The following is a 15,814-nucleotide window of genomic DNA, read 5'->3' as shown; positions in this document are numbered from 1 at the left end:
CATCAGCACTCTGCCTTAGATGGCACGCACCACCTTCCGTTCGAAAACTCCATGGGCGGCGCGTTGGTCCTCTGCATGTAGAGTCCATGTTTCGTGCCCATAGAAGAGTACCGGTCTAATCAGCTTTTTGTAGATAGTTAACTTCGTGTTACGGCGAACTTTATTCGATCGTAGAGTTCTGCGGAATCTAAAGTAAGCACCATTTCCTGCCACAATGCGCCTCTGAATATCTCTGCTGGCGTCGTTGTTGGCTATCACCAGTGAGCCTAAGTACACGAATTCTTCAACCGCCTCGATTTCATCACCGTCGATATAAATTCGGGATGGCGGGCGCGGTGATTCCTCCCTGGAGCCCTTTGCCATCATGTACTTTGTCTTCGACACATTAATGACTAATCCAATTCGCCTGTTTTCACACTTCAGTCGGATGTACGTTTCCGCCATCGTCTTAAATTTATGAGCTATAATATCGATATCATCAGCGAAACCAAGCAGCTGAACGGACTTCGTGAAAATTGTCCCACTCGTGTTTATCCCCGCTCTCCTAATTACACCCTCAAAAGCAATGTTGAACAGCAAGCACGAAATACCTACCATAACTTTTCCGTAACCCTCTGCGAGATTCGAAGGGACTCGAGAGTGTCCCTGATACTCGAACTATGCACATCACTCGATCGATCGTCGCCTTGATCACTCTTATTACTTATTAGTTTATCCGGGAATAGCTTATCTGGATCGATTGTACCATACGCCGATTTAAAATCATTGCACAAGTGATGCGTGGGCACGTTGTATTCGCGGCATTTCTGCACCAACTGGCACATCTGGTCCGTTGTAGCGCGTTCACACATGAATCCAGCCTGATATTGCCCCACGAACTCACTTGCAATCGGTGATAGACGGCGGCATAAACTTTGAAGAGAGTACCTTGTAGGCATCGCTCAGTAGTGTGATCGCGCAATAGCTCCCGCAATCCAACTTGTTGCCCTTTTTGTAGATGGGACACACGATACCTTCCATCCATTCCTCCGGTAATACTTCCTCCCCCCAAACCATGGTAATGACCCAGTGAAGTGCTCTAATCAGTGCTTCTCCGCCGTAATTTAAAAGCTCGCTTGGTAGTTGATCTGCCCCAGCAGCTTTGTTGTTTTTCAACCGGCCAACCTCCTCCTCAATCACTTGGAGGTTGAGATCCTAGATATGTTACCACGACACCTTCGGTCTTTGCAACGTCGCCATTAAGGTGCTCATCGTAATGCTGCCGCAACCTCTCGACCACCTCACGCTCGCTCGTGAGCAGATTCCCGTGATTGTTTCGGATTGTGGCACAAAGCCTCTGTGCGAGCGGTTCAGCTTCTCGTTAAACTTCGGTGTTTCTTTAGCCCAAATGTAAAATATAGAGCTGAGAAAAAAGGTAGTGCAGAACCTTATTATATTCGAACTCTCATTGAGCAGCACTAGTGAGGAGAATACTGTACTTATCCAATCCAATCGCTTCCATTCGGCATTTGAAGCGGGCGGGGAACACCCACTTCTCCATTCATCCATATCAATGATAATGATATCATACAAAGTCGACGATGGACGCCACACGATGATCGCTCCCACATTCTTGGACATTCTCGAAAACGAGTTATTCAACGGTGATTTACCGGTGATGGTGATCTCTAATCGGCGATGGCATGCGAAACTGCTTGAATGGGCATTCGACATCCCACGAATGGTCACTTCACCCTTTGTGCGACGTCGTCACATCACATCTGGACAAAAAAAAAGCATCCACGCGACACCGACAACGCCGACGCGACGCTTCTCCATGCGTATTGGTTGCGAGTGAGTACCTACCATCGGTCGTGATGTGTTCTTCGCATGCGGCGAAGGGCTCTCGGGCTCTCGGTCCTCTCCAGCCAGCCTCGGCTTGCTAGGACCGACGTCGCGTCGCTCGGATCCGGGTGTGCGAAACCATGTGCGCGCGTTTACTCCGCCGAACTCGGAACGCGAAAATGCATTGGAATCTTGCCTGATCGGCCGTTGTTTTAGTTATTTTTTGCCATAGTGGTTGAGTGCCCAACCAAATTGTCGTCGTCGCCCGACTGACTGACTGGTTTGCCGACGTTCCGACGACGATGCTTTCTTCGACTCAAACTCCGCACGGTTTTCAGTTTCGTTGATGAGTTTGAGCCGTCTGGTTTGGTCGTCGCCGTTGTCGAAGTCGTCGTCGTCGTTAGCCTCGCAGGTTGGTTACTGACTGGACGACGTTGTCGCCGTCGCCGTCGTCGTCACTGACCGCCGAGAGTGTGTGTATGTGTGTGTGTGCGTGCTGGTGGTGCGTTTCGCCGTCTTCTCTTGCGTGAAAGTCGCAGACGTCGCCGTGGTTGACATTGTTATTGTTGTTGCTGCTGCTGCCGTTTTGGAGCTTCCAGTGGAGATACGCAGGATTTTTTTTCCGGTGGTTGTAGTGTGCGGGAATTTTTCACCCCAAGTTTCGGGCAGACCAGGCGTCGCGCTGTGATCCATGGAATTGGATCGTTTTGGGCAATTTATGCGATGCGTGTAGTGCATTAGCAAGCGGGCGACGACGTCATCTTCGTTCGCGGACCGTCGAGGCGCCTCGCGTGGATAATACCCTGAAGAGGAAGTGTGAATGCTCTCGCGTGTGGAAGTGGAACCAAGGGGCGAAGCAAAGTTTCTAATTTACTGCAAATCTGCGAAAAGATTTTTCGATGCTGTAATTGGGCTGCAGTGATTGTGATGATTGGTAGGTGTTACTAAGTTTTTGAATTATAGGGTGGAAGCTCCAGTTTAGGATGAAGAGAGTTGGTCACTATTTGGATATACAATACCCACATCCATTGTCCGCAAAGGTTTTTTCACATACCTAATTATTTTATGTATGTCCAAAAAAGTGATCCAACATGTCCAAAGCTGTACAACTACCCTATGAAATGCGATTTCACCTGCGATTCAACTAAAAAAAATCGTAACTGGCAACCCTATCGAGTGCATTCTACCGACAAAGTATTGCACTCGCTCATCATAATCGGTTTATTGTCTCATCAACAACGATCGGGAAGATTTGTTATCAGCACAATTATCCATACCCATCAGTTATGGACGCGACGGTGGTGGATAGCTGTGTTTGATGAACGCATCGGAGGGAAGAAGGTCAATTACTTCCCGACAGTTCCGTCGATAGCCTAGGATTCAACAACAGAGAGAATCGCGCGCATCTGGTGACGCTATGACGACGACGACGTCGCTATCAATTTGAATAAGGTCCATATCGAGTGAGTAAGTAGAGGGGAGATTGCTGAATCATCTGGCGATAAAATGGCAAGCGGCTGCCTTTGGGCGGAGTGATAAGTCAATTTGAAGTGGAACTGCTATGATTATGGTGTGAATTGTTTGTTTGATTCATAAAGTCTGTGAAAACGCTTCTCAATGAATGTCGGTCAGGCATGAAAGGACCGACACTGAGCACTTGTCGAAAGTATTATCTTAGTGTTATGGAAAGATATGTGAGGTATTGGTTGTTTGTATCTTGGATCTCTAATGCCTGGTTTACATGGTGCAAATGACTTGATTCAAGTCAAAGGAAAGTGCCCAAATGAATGCGAATTGAACGTGTAAACACCACCATTCAGCTCACTTGACTGAACTATTTCATTCAAGTCAACGAAATCATCTCACTTGCCCCGTCTAAACACGCGATTCATTTGAGTTGAATTCAAGTCATCTGTCAAACGAAATGAATGCAATTCAATTTGCTTACACACCGCACGAGTTGAACAATTTAAACACTTTCTTCAACTGAGATGCATTGAAGAGCATGCAAGTGGACACTCAAGTCGTTTGCTTAGTCTAAACACATCATTCCATTGGATTGAACATGTTTGAGTAGTTTGCAAGTCAAATGCTCGTTTGAATTGAACAGTCTAAACCAGGCATAATGGTAGTGGCTCAGCAGTCTTATTGAAGAATTAAGCGTTCTCGTTCCGATGTTTCGGTTCAGGATTGGGACCTTCTCCAGGAATAAAGAATTGTTCGCTTTTGTCTTAAAAGACTCAGTTAAAAAGATGAATGGCCTGATTAACACAATTTAAAAAAGTTCATCAAAGATGAAACAATACCGATTCTGATGAAAGCCCTAACCTTCCTAAGATGTTAGGCTTAGTGCATCACGGTGACGTAGTTGGCGTTCAGCATGACTGCCTGGGTTATATTGACCGTAACATTCTACTAGGGTTGAGGTCGTTTATGGCGGTGCTTCATTTTGTTGGTCCAATTTCCACAACGAATTCCTCGAGGGGTAAGAATCTCAAAACGAGTTTCACTAGAAATTCTTTAAAAGTTCAGGAGTTTCAAGGACATACGTCGGCAACCTCTATGCAAGTTTCACAAGAAATCTCTATTAGAGTTCCACAAACAATTCCTCAACGAGTTACACTAGTAATCTCAGAAAATTTCCTGGGATTAGCCCAGGAGTTCCTCCAGAAATTCTTCCAAGAGTTTCTCCGAGAACTCATCCAAGACAGTCTCTAATAGTTTTCCGGAAACTTCTTCACAACCTCGAGCAGGAGTCCACCCAAAAGGTTCTCTTATCAGGAGGAACTCTTCTAGAAGTTCCATGTGGAATTTAAACCTGTTTTTTTCTATTAAATTAAATTTACCTGGGATATCTAATATCTTTCAAAGTTTCACCGGCGGTTCCACCAAGTGTCTCACCTGAAGTTTATTCTGGAAAAATGATTGTTGGAACCCCTGAACAGAATTTTATGAAGAATCCAAAATTCCAGGAGATATGTGTTATGGATCAAATGCCGATTCATATTGATAAATTGCAAGAACCACTGAAGAAGTTCCCAACGAAACTCCTGTGCAAATTACGGGGGGTCTACTCAAAATTCGTGGAGGAACTTCACAAAGCAATAACTACATTTACAAAAACAATTACAGAGGAATTTCGGGCGAAATTTCTGAGAAACTTGTGAAGAAATTCTCAGCAAAACTTCTGAACGAACCCCCTACGAAACTCCTGGAAGAACTCTTGGAGGAACTTCTGAAGAATTCTACAAGGCAGAAAGCAAAGATAGACGTGTGTTCCCGGTGATTCAAATCAACTTACAACGAACTTCTGGTTCAGTTGAGAAGAAAATCGCGAGAAGTAACTGAGAATGAGTGAAAACGCATAATGGGTGAAAGTAGGTATGAGTTTGGTGTTGCGGGTCAGTTTAGTATGGTTAAAAGGGTGAATCCAGCTGAAAGTAAGTGTTTCGTGATTTATATATAGTGTTGTATTGTATTTAAGTAACTGAAACAAATAAATGTATATTGTTGTTTGAGCATCTGATGGTTACCAAAGAGTAGAAGGCCAAAAAGTGCTACGTGAAAAAAAGCTGTTTCCTTTATTTTTCCCTGATAAATACCAAAAGACCAACCATAATAATCGTTGACGGTGATCAACGCCAGCCTGTCCTAAATCAATTTCCAGAGGAACCCCCATACAAGTTCCCGGTGAAACTAAAGTACAATAATCGTCGTTGGAATGCTTAGAAAATTTCTCGTTTATACTCTTTATCCTCGATGGAATGCAAATCACGCAAAAATAGAAATTTTAACCCTCTCCCCTCCCTTCAATGACACATTTTTGTACGAGACCTTTGAATATTTAGTATGAGTCGTCACACATTGGTAAACCGCTTCTCCTCCCTCAAAGTGTAACAAAATTCAAGGTCGTTTCTCTATAGGAATTCCAGGGACACTTCTTGTATGACTTGGTGGTCGTACGGCTAGTGTCACGAAGCATTTATTCGCATCATGCTGTGGAGCGTGGGCTCGATTCCCGCCGCAGCTGTCAGGAAAAGTTTTCGGCTGTGCCACTGGGCGTTGCATGTTAGTTCGTTGTCTAGTGTCGTGTTTCCTTCAAAGAGCGAATAGCTCACTGGAAGTAATGAACGTGTTCGTGTTTTTAAAAGGAATTTCCGGTTAATATCCTATGAAAATACCCGGTGGATCTTCTGAAGAATACCCTGGTGGAATTCCTGGAATTTCCGCGGATCTCATAAAAGAATTCCTGATGAAATTCTTGGTTTCCGTAGGGGAATCCAGAAGAAATCACGAAAAAACTTCTGAAGTCATGCTAGGAGGAAAACCTGAAACAATTTTCCGAGACTCCTTAAGCATTCCTGGAGGAACTTCTGAACATTCCCTCGAATGCCTTTCAGTGGAGCTCTCGGTGGAATTCTTGGGAGAATTTCCGGTACATCTCCTAAAAGAATTCCCAGTGGAACTCCCGTAGCAATTTGCGGAGAATCTCTTGAAAACAACCTTGGAAGAACTTCTGAATGTATGCTCATTTCTTTTATTCCCGGTGTATTTATCACATACTTTCCTTGAGAAACTACGGGAAGAACGTCCGGTGCATCCATTTAATGAATTTCGTGTAGGTCTTCTGAAGGAATTCCTGATGAAACTCCCGGAGAAAATCTAGAAATAGTTCTTGGAAAGATTCCTTAAGGCACCGTTAAGGGAGTGTTTCGTCCAGTGGTTGACTAGGCCCCACGTTGTGTTTATTCTCCCGGAGGATAAGGCGAGACGAACTACTTTTTACTACAGTTTATTTGGCGCACCACAGAGAGGCAGTGCTCCTGCTCTGTGGTGGTACGATTGACTTACAACTAATTACACATAGGGATAGCTGCCGCTTTTATAGGCGGCAGCGATAGTACGGACAATACAAACATGTAAAGGCGCATCGCTTGTGCGATACGCATGCAAGCTAGCACCACGCAGCCCAATTCAATGGTAACAATAACCGTTAGGCTGCTTGCTGCTAGCAACAGAATAAAGCAGATACAAAACTATCTCAATTGAATGTACTGCTGCGCTGCTGCTGCTACTGAGGGCGCCTAGATAACGCCGTTCATGTGCTGCGCCAACAGGGAGTTTTTGGAGATGCTGATGAAAAAAATCCTGAAGGAATTTCTGAAGGTATGCTCGAGTTCCTTTTGGTGGAGTCCCCGTTGAAACTTGGTGAACCTGCTGAAACTACTGTATAGATTTTCGGAGGTAGTCTTGAAGGAAGCCTTCCGATGATTTAAGAATTAGCCTTGGCTTAATCACCCGGTAATGAAACTATAAATTTCCAATAACTTTCCATTTCTGAAGGAATTTTTGCAGAAAATCCTGAAACAATTCCTGAATATCTACAAGTACACCAGGAGACACCCAAACGGCGAAGTCGAGCATGTGCTGGGAGGTAGATGGCCGACATTTCTCGGACGTAATTGATGTTGGAACTTTTTGGGGTACCCTATATCGTAGTTAAGAAGATTCGAATTCGGTTATCAGTCGTGTTGGACTCTATGAGCCGACGATCGATGCGTTTCATCATATAGTGGTATTTAACAGACGGTACGGTAGCCGAGGCTAGACGAGCGGATAAGGGGCTGTTCATAAACCACGTAGACCAAATTTTGACTATCTCAGACACCCCCCACGAGGAGTGCCAGAGGGTAACGAACGAGAAGAATGTTACCAGAAACTGGATGCTGGTGTAGGGGCCCCCACAGAGCAAAGAGTGGTACCGTCAAGGCGCCATTCACCGTGTGCCTTTGAATATTTTTTCATTATTTCCATATTATGATTGTATTGGTGAAATTGAAGGGAAATTGTCATATCATTCAATCATAATATGGAAATAATGAAAAAATATTCAAAGGCACACGGTGAATGGAGCCCCACGGTGAATAGCGCCTTGACGGTATAGGAAAGCAAAAGTAGCCTAAAGACAAATTCACCGCAAAAATAAAACAAAAACACGAGAAAAATGTGACTGCTCAGGCACAAGAGAGTACGGAACAGAATAATATGCGGAGGATTTAGGACAGGCATGTAAATATTCGACATTTTTCACTACCTTCGTTTCGATGCCGCGGACGGGTGTCAGCTTGCTTTGTTACATTCGTGCGCTACCGCTACCTCTTACACACAACACGAGCGGTAGAACGAAGATCAATAAACATAGTGGATCAAATCAACGTCGTCTGACACGATGACTTGTCTAATTGGGTTGTTAAGTGAATAAAATATTGCTATTTTCTATAGTTTAATCGAAAGATTTCATTTTTCTGAGTATTTCGTGATTTTATCGGATTCCAATATCTTTGTTTTGATGGTTAAATTAACAAAACAGTTTTAATTTTCGTGGAAGAATGACAGTTCAATCGATAAAATGACAGTTCGACCCGAACAAAAAATTTTCCCCATACAAACTTTAAATGCACCTTAAAAATAGTTCCCGGGCTCCAAAAATTATGAATTTTTGGATTTCGACTAATATTTGGGCGGAGAATCTGATTATGAAATAATCTGAATACCCCTAAAGAACCCAATTCCAGCTTTTCGCATGATTTCAGTCAATTTTGGTTATGATAGGTATAATATGAGTTTATCCGTGCGTGATTAATCGATTACGACACATACATAGAGCCAAAACAGCTCTCTTTATGGGAAAGACAGGAATAACAAAAACCGAACCGTCTCCCGGAGACGCTATCGTGGTCAAGCGCATTCGTTTGACATTTTTGTTTCGTACAGTATTTTGATCGCTTGTGTTGCGAATGTTGGAGACAAAGGCAGCCGAATATCGACGAAAAGGGGTCAAAGACTGTGATTGCTAACAAGACTGATTTAGGAAACTGTCAATGGCGTGCGGAGAAAAACAACGCCTTCTATGGTCATGTTTCTCAGGTCATGTTCAACGTCAACTTGGAGGAATTGTTGAACGGTGGAGATAATAGAAATACACTAGAACTCCAATGGCGCTGTAGTCACTTTTCTCATTTAATTATTTTAATAACTTGAATTGCAATAACTTACTATTTTTAAGTGGCCATCTTGTAGAGGACCTTTTGTTTTGGTAAACAAATTCAACTTGACACTTCTAGTACCGCTGCTGATGCTGTAAGGGCGTGGCAAACTAGATGTTAGTCACATGAACAGTCGCGACATTAGACTTCTGTGGCTAGTTATTCTACTGGTGGAGATGGAGGCGCGACAGACAGAATTCAAATGGACGACAACGGACAGGCTGTGGAACCCCCAACGCTAGACAAGGCCAAGATAGAGCTTAAGAACAACAAGGCTGCTGGGAAGAACGAACTCCCGGCCGAGCTTCTAAAGAACGGTGGTGAGCAGCTGTATCAACTTTCAAATCGTATTATATCGAAGACATGAGAAAAGGAAGAACTACGAGCTAGTTGGTTGGATAGTCTCATTGGCCCTCTATACATGTCAGGGCATCGTCCGAAGTGAGCGAATAACACGGGAATAACACTTTTTAATTCAGCATAAAAGATTTTGTCCGAAATCCTGTTTCACAGGCTGAGGCCGTTTGAGGAGTTCTTTGTCGGCGAATATTAGGCGAGTTTTCGCAAGGGTCGATCAAGGACGGATCAGATGTTCACCCTGCGGATTCTCGATAGACTCATCATCTGTTCATTGATTTCAAGGCGGTGTACGATTCAGTGAAGAGAAACGAGTTATGGCAGATTATGATCGAACATCTACCTTTGAAGAACCCTTGAAAAAGTTGGCATAGTCCATTGAAACGTCGGGCTTATGAAAGATACATATTCTAGTTTTAATCGCTTACATACTGAAAGCCAGTCTAACTAGGGTCTCCAGTTAGCCTAGTGGTTAAGGCTATAAATCGCCAATCCGGAGACGGCGGGTTCGGTTCCCGTTCCAGTCGGGAAAATTTTCGCGATTCCTTGGGCATAGCTGTACTTGCCACACAATCTACAAATTCAAGCAATGGCAGGCAAAGAAAGCCCTTCAATAATTATCTGTGTAAAATCTCAAAGAACACTAAGTTGAATCGAGGCAGACCAAGTCCCAGTGGGGACGTAGAGCCATAAAGAAGAAGAAAAAGAAGAAGATGTTACTCTACTTAACGTAAAGACTGCCCCAGAAAGTATGGACGCACCTAGACTTCAGATGTCTGGGGCTGATCGATGGTTCTTGTTTCGGGATGTGTTCTGGCTGTTTCTGCTAACTATAGGATTGAATATTTAAACGTTCTTTACCGCGATGATCATTGGAATTCGAAATGGTAACTTGTTTGGTCATATGCCGCTCTGTGTAAGTTAGAAGGTTTTTCTGGTGCTCAAATAACTTCATTACACGTTTGTCCAAACGAGGGTAAGCAGGATCTTTATTTTCGACCCAATCTTTGTACATGCTCAAACGTGTTATCCCCACCGTGTTTGCTGCTTGCTGCTCACACGGTTGTCTCACTTACTCCCTCCGCATTTTGATCAATTCCTAAGTGTCCTTTTAAGCACTGTACATCATTTGTGCACATTTTTTGGATGATGGTCCCCTAAAACTTCATGTATTTTGAAACAAACTGTTGGAGTCGCATTATCCGTTATACATATGCTGAGAGAATAGGTTGACCAACAGAATGTAGCCTACAAAAAAACTACTAACCAATAATTTTAAAATGCCAGTGTTTTCTAACTGCGTCCATACTTTCTGAGGCGGTCTTTAGTACCAAAAGCTATTATGACAAGTGTAGACCTTAAGCTATGGTCTCCGGAGTAGTTTGGTTGATCTGGAATATCTCAAAACTATCTTAAAATAATTCTTCAAATGCCAGAGGGATTACAGATTACAGTTGGGGGTGTAATGTTACAGTTCATTGTGAGAATAGCTACTGTTACTGTCAAGAGCTAAACTGCAGGACAGTTTGCACGACCCTTAATGTTTCAAAGGTTCATAACAATATAACAACATATGAACCCCAAGATATTTAAGCTGTTCTTGAATATTCCTATAGTGTCTCCATGAGTGTCTCCAAAAAACATTGTAGATTTCAAGTGCACATACAATTATTCTTGTATATTTGAAGGACTTTACTGTAGGACAGTTTTGAATACCTAGAACATCCCAGAATATAAAACACCGTTTTGTTATTCTTGACGAACGTAAAATGAACACATTTGAACGTAACCAATATCCAAATTCAGCTTTTAGAACAACTGGTATGCAAATTATTTCATTTCTTCAAACTTCATGATGTTCAGGATGTTCTAGGTTGTCACTAAAGCCTCAAATACGAATATTCCCTTTTTTCCTTAATATTGAACTCAGGATGGAGGAAGACGGTCACAGCCGAAGGTCATCGACCGTCATCGGAGATGGCTGACATCGCGCTTCGATAAGTATCTAGTATTTAGTATTTATTATTTTTGTCCGTCTGACTTCAAGGCCTACATGAACATTTGGAAAACCTTAATTTCTAATAAACATTTGTCTAAGTCTTCTTATAAAACTATCTAATCTACAGATACACAAAATTCAAATACACTGACGACACTGTTGAAAACGATGCACATTGCCCTAATTGGTTCATTCTGGCCATAATCTGTCCGATGAAGCTCCAGCCGCAGGAAGTCGTTGTTTCTTAATACCCGAGGAGAAATATTGATGTTTATTTGTCGCAGAAGAGTGGGAGAGTCTATTACGTTCAATAGCAGCTTTCCAACAAATACAGCTTTAGCAATAATTCGTCTGTTTGTAAGCGTTTCCATGTCCAAAAGGCGACAGCGTTCTTCGTAGGGCGGCAAATTGTCGGGATTGTTCCAGGGTAAAAATCTGAGGGCATCTATCTATATATATAAAAATGAGTTTGAAGTCCCTTTGAGGCAACAAAACTCAAGAACGGGTGGACCGATCAGCATGACTCTGGCACAGTTCGATTCGTATTCGTGGTGGCTGTGTTTATATGTACAAAAAGTTACCATAATTATCTAGAAAAGTAAGAAAATAGTCATGTTACTGATTTTTTATGAGCTGGGAAGGAACTCAACATGATCGGAATAAAACCAATCTAGAGGGCGATGCTGCAATGACCTTAACGGTTGTCAAACCATCACAAGTGGGCAAGACAAAGTTTGCCGGGACAGCTAGTCAATATATATAAAAATGAGTTTGAAGTACCTTTGAGGCAACAAAACTCTAGAACGGCTGAACCGATCAGGACGACTCTTGCACGGTTCGGTTTGTATTCGTGGTGGCTGTGTTTATATGCACAAAAAGTTACGAAAATCAACTAAAAGAGTAGGAAAATTGGGAAATTACTGTTTTTTATGAGTTGGGAAGAAAATCATCACGATCGAAATGAAACCAATCTAGAGTGCGCTGGAAAAATGAACTTATCAGTTGTCAAACCACAACCTCTTGGAAAGACAAAGTTTGCCGGGGCAGCTAGTATCTAATAAAACGCTTCTGGACAGCTTCAATCCATCTACCCCAGATGTCAGTGTAAGGACACCACACAATAGACGCCGATTCTAGTACAGAGCGTACCAATGACATGTACAAAGCGCGCAAGCAGTACGGATCACAAAACTCGTTTGTTATCCTGAATATAAATCCGAGGTTCCTGTTAGCTTTAGCGATGATAGAAGAGTAATGCTCCACAAACGATAGCTTAGTGTCATGTAGCACTCCAAGGTCTTTCACTACAGAGACTCGTTGCAGTTGGATCCCGGACATCTTGTAATTCCAAATAATGGGAGTTTTCCTTCGCGTAAATGAAATTATGGAACATTTTGAGATGCTTATAGCTAGCATGTTTCTTAAGCACCAGTCTTCGAAAAGATCTGCTAGTTGCTGTCGCTCCTCGCAATCTTCCTTAGATTTAATCAGCAGATATATTTTAAGATCGTCCGCGTAGAGTAGTCTGCATCCATCAGGGAGTACTAGACAGATATCGTTGAAAAATATCGTGAAAAGCAACGGACCCAGGTTACTTCCTTGAGAAACTCCAGAACAGGCATGAAAGTAATCAGAGATTGCACTTCCAATCTTGACATAGAGAACACGATGGTCCAAATATGATTGCAGCCATGAGGTAAATCTAGCAGTAGCACCCAGACACTCCATTTTTGATAGCAGAATACTATGGTTCACCCGATCGAAAGCAGATTTCAGGTCGGTATAGATGGCATCCACTTGACCGCCTGCCTCCATTAATTTTATAGCGTGTGATGTAAATTCAACGAGATTGGTGTTGATCGACCTTCCAGGAAAGAATCCGTGTTGATCCATCAAGATATAGTTCTTCACTCCAGATAACAGCACACGTCTCACAAGAGTCTCCAATAACTTGGACCCAGCGCACAATGATGTAACTCCTCTGTAATTCTGTACGTTTCGTTTATCTCCCTTCTTGAAGCAGGAAACATAACTGAAAGTTTCCAACTCTCAGGGAACTTTCCCAGTGTTACCGACTTGTTGCAAATAATACGACATTCGTAAAGCGATTGCTTATGGACGATGATCTAGTCGGAACCCTAAGTCGTGCATGCGACGCCGAAGTGCGGCCTACAGGGTGGCTAAACTGGGACTGAGCAAAGAGATTACGGCGCTTAAACGGGCGTGCTTCGAAAATCTCTGCCAGGCAGCCAGGGCCCCGGGCTCCCATATTTTAGGGCCCCCCACAAAAACCAATACTGCTCAAAAACAAAGAAAAACTGTATTGCTCATCGCATTTGTACCTCCGAGGGGCCTTCACAACCGCTCGGGCCCCGGACCCTCACAATCCTTAATCCGGACCTGCAGGCAGCCAACACGACCCCCTGGGGTGATGACTACAGAGTAGTTATGGCCAAAGCGAAGGGAACCGGGGCCGTGGCACAATTGATCACACGTTTGCTTCATAAGCAAATGCTCATGGGTTCGATCTCAGCCCCGGAACTTTCGTCAGTTGCTTTTCCCCTTGAGAGAAGCTGACACTGACCCTCTTCTGAGCCCATGGCTCAAAAGTACCCGGATACTTGAACATCGGCGACCGGCACCTCATAATGGACCCCCAATCGGACTGGAAACTGGAACAACCAACAGCCACATATCAACATCCTCGTACTCGCCATTCTACCATGATAGGGTAGATAATGAATGCAGCGCAACGGCAACCATTTCGATATAGTAGAATTAGAATAGAATACATGTAGGCGCTGTACGAAGTGTAAGTATAGCTTGCAATTGGAATCGCTCACGCAGTGCCCTAGTGGACAAAAAGAGCTGTAAATTAGGTTAAGCGATTGAAGAATAAAACAAAAACGAAGGGCGCGTCATCACCTCCAGAACGATCCACCGAGATGCTGCAGAAGATTGTGGAAACGTTGTTCCCGCGCCACGATACAAGACCATGGGCCCCAGTCTCCTACGGCCAAACGGGCCATAGCGAGGTCGCCCCGGTGACGAACGACGAATGAATTGCAATAACAAAGTCACTTAAGTTAAACTAAACGGCCATCGAGGCTAGCCCTGACATGTTCAGAATGTCAATGCAGAGGTGCCCAGACAGAGGCGAATTTGCGGAGAAGTGGAAATGCCAAATATTGGTTCTGCTGCCCAAACACGGGAAGCCACCTGGCGATCCGTTGGCAAACAGACCTATCAGCTTTCTGGATACCGCCGGAAAACTGTTGGAAAGGATAAAACTTTTGAGGCTGATGGTCGATACCGAGAAACCCGATGACTCTTGCCTCTCGGATAACCAGTTAGGCTTCCGGAAGGGTCGATCGACGGTGGACGCTATAAGGGATGTTACTGAAACGGCCGAGATAGCGCTCCAAAAGAAGCGAACAGGAATCCGCTATTGTGCGGTCGTCACGCTGGACGTTAAGAATGCGTTCAGCAGCGTCAGCTGGGCCGCCATCGAATGCGACAACGTGGAACGCTTACCAATAGAGAGTATTCGTTCATGACACAGTTCACACGTACAGTTGGTAGTGTGAGGTTGGCATGCGTCTGCAAACCCACTTAACCTACTCTTTAGGTATAGGCACTAATCCTCCCGGAGCCACCATACGGTATTGCTTCTGTGAGGGAGCCGGATCAAAATTATGCACTCTCCTCGATTGAGCTTTCATCGCGTAAGGTGTTTGCGGTTTTTGAGTAATCAATGCCTGTGGATCACGTTTAGAGGAGATCATAACTAAGGGTTTGCAACATTTATCGAACAACTATGCTTTATTTGATGTAGTAAATCTAATTTATTAAACATGTAAAATTTTCTTTTACAAACCATGTAAAAGGGGACAAAGTAGTTTGCTCGCTTACTTTTTTGCACAATAATCCACTCTTTCCATATGCAAAACGAATTTAATTTTACGAGCACCCATAAGTTTTACATCGGTTCTTCCGGCTCTGCTCCGAGCTTGAGCTTCCCGACTAGAAGATTCTAACAAAAATATAACATAATTTTAACAAACCATGATATGTATAACTCATTGTGATATAATCATGTTTAACATCATTGGTGTTTAAAAATATTATAACTCAATTGTATCATATTATGTTATAAATCTTGTTCAGTAACTTATTGTGAAGTAATTTAGTTCTGACTCTTTGACATTCAGAACATCATTTTACACAATTGTATCAAAATATGATAAAAACTAGTTTACTTGAAGCTAAAATTTATATCATATTGTGTTATAATTTTGTTTTGATTATAACAAAATAGGTTATTATTTTGATTAGATTGGTGTACTTTTTGTTACAGTTTTAGTTATTTTAACATCATCCTGCATCTAGTTTATAACAAAATAAGTTATAGAAAAATGTCATATCATCATAACACAATGCGTTATAAACTTGATATATTTTTCTAGTCGGGTTTCCACCAAGAATCACCCTCCCGAAGCCACAATGAGCCAACTCAACCGACTCGTCGTCGTCGTCGTCGTCGTCGTCGTCTTCTCTATCTATAGTAGTGCACAAGTGTGTAACCCTT

The 15,814-nt window shown here is 43.1% G+C and overlaps 1 protein-coding gene across 4 annotated transcripts in view; it reads left to right on the top strand.

Moving 5' to 3' along the window:
- Positions 1-2,037: 2,037 nt before the first annotated feature.
- The window catches only part of LOC109415284 (sodium/calcium exchanger 3), a 504,848-nt gene continuing 491,071 nt past the window's right edge, over positions 2,038-15,814 (top strand). For all 4 annotated transcript variants that reach the window (XM_029877911.2, XM_062847089.1, XM_062847091.1 and 1 more), the window contains exon 1: positions 2,038-2,236. The gene's annotated coding sequence lies outside the window, so the exon portion shown is untranslated. The remainder of the gene's footprint in view (positions 2,237-15,814) is intronic.

The sequence above is a fragment of the Aedes albopictus genome, chromosome 1 (genome assembly GCF_035046485.1).
Source record: "Aedes albopictus strain Foshan chromosome 1, AalbF5, whole genome shotgun sequence".
Taxonomy (NCBI): Eukaryota; Metazoa; Arthropoda; class Insecta; order Diptera; family Culicidae; genus Aedes; species Aedes albopictus.
The sequence above is the reverse complement of the archived record's forward strand: the minus strand, read 5'-3'. Positions and strand labels throughout refer to the sequence as shown.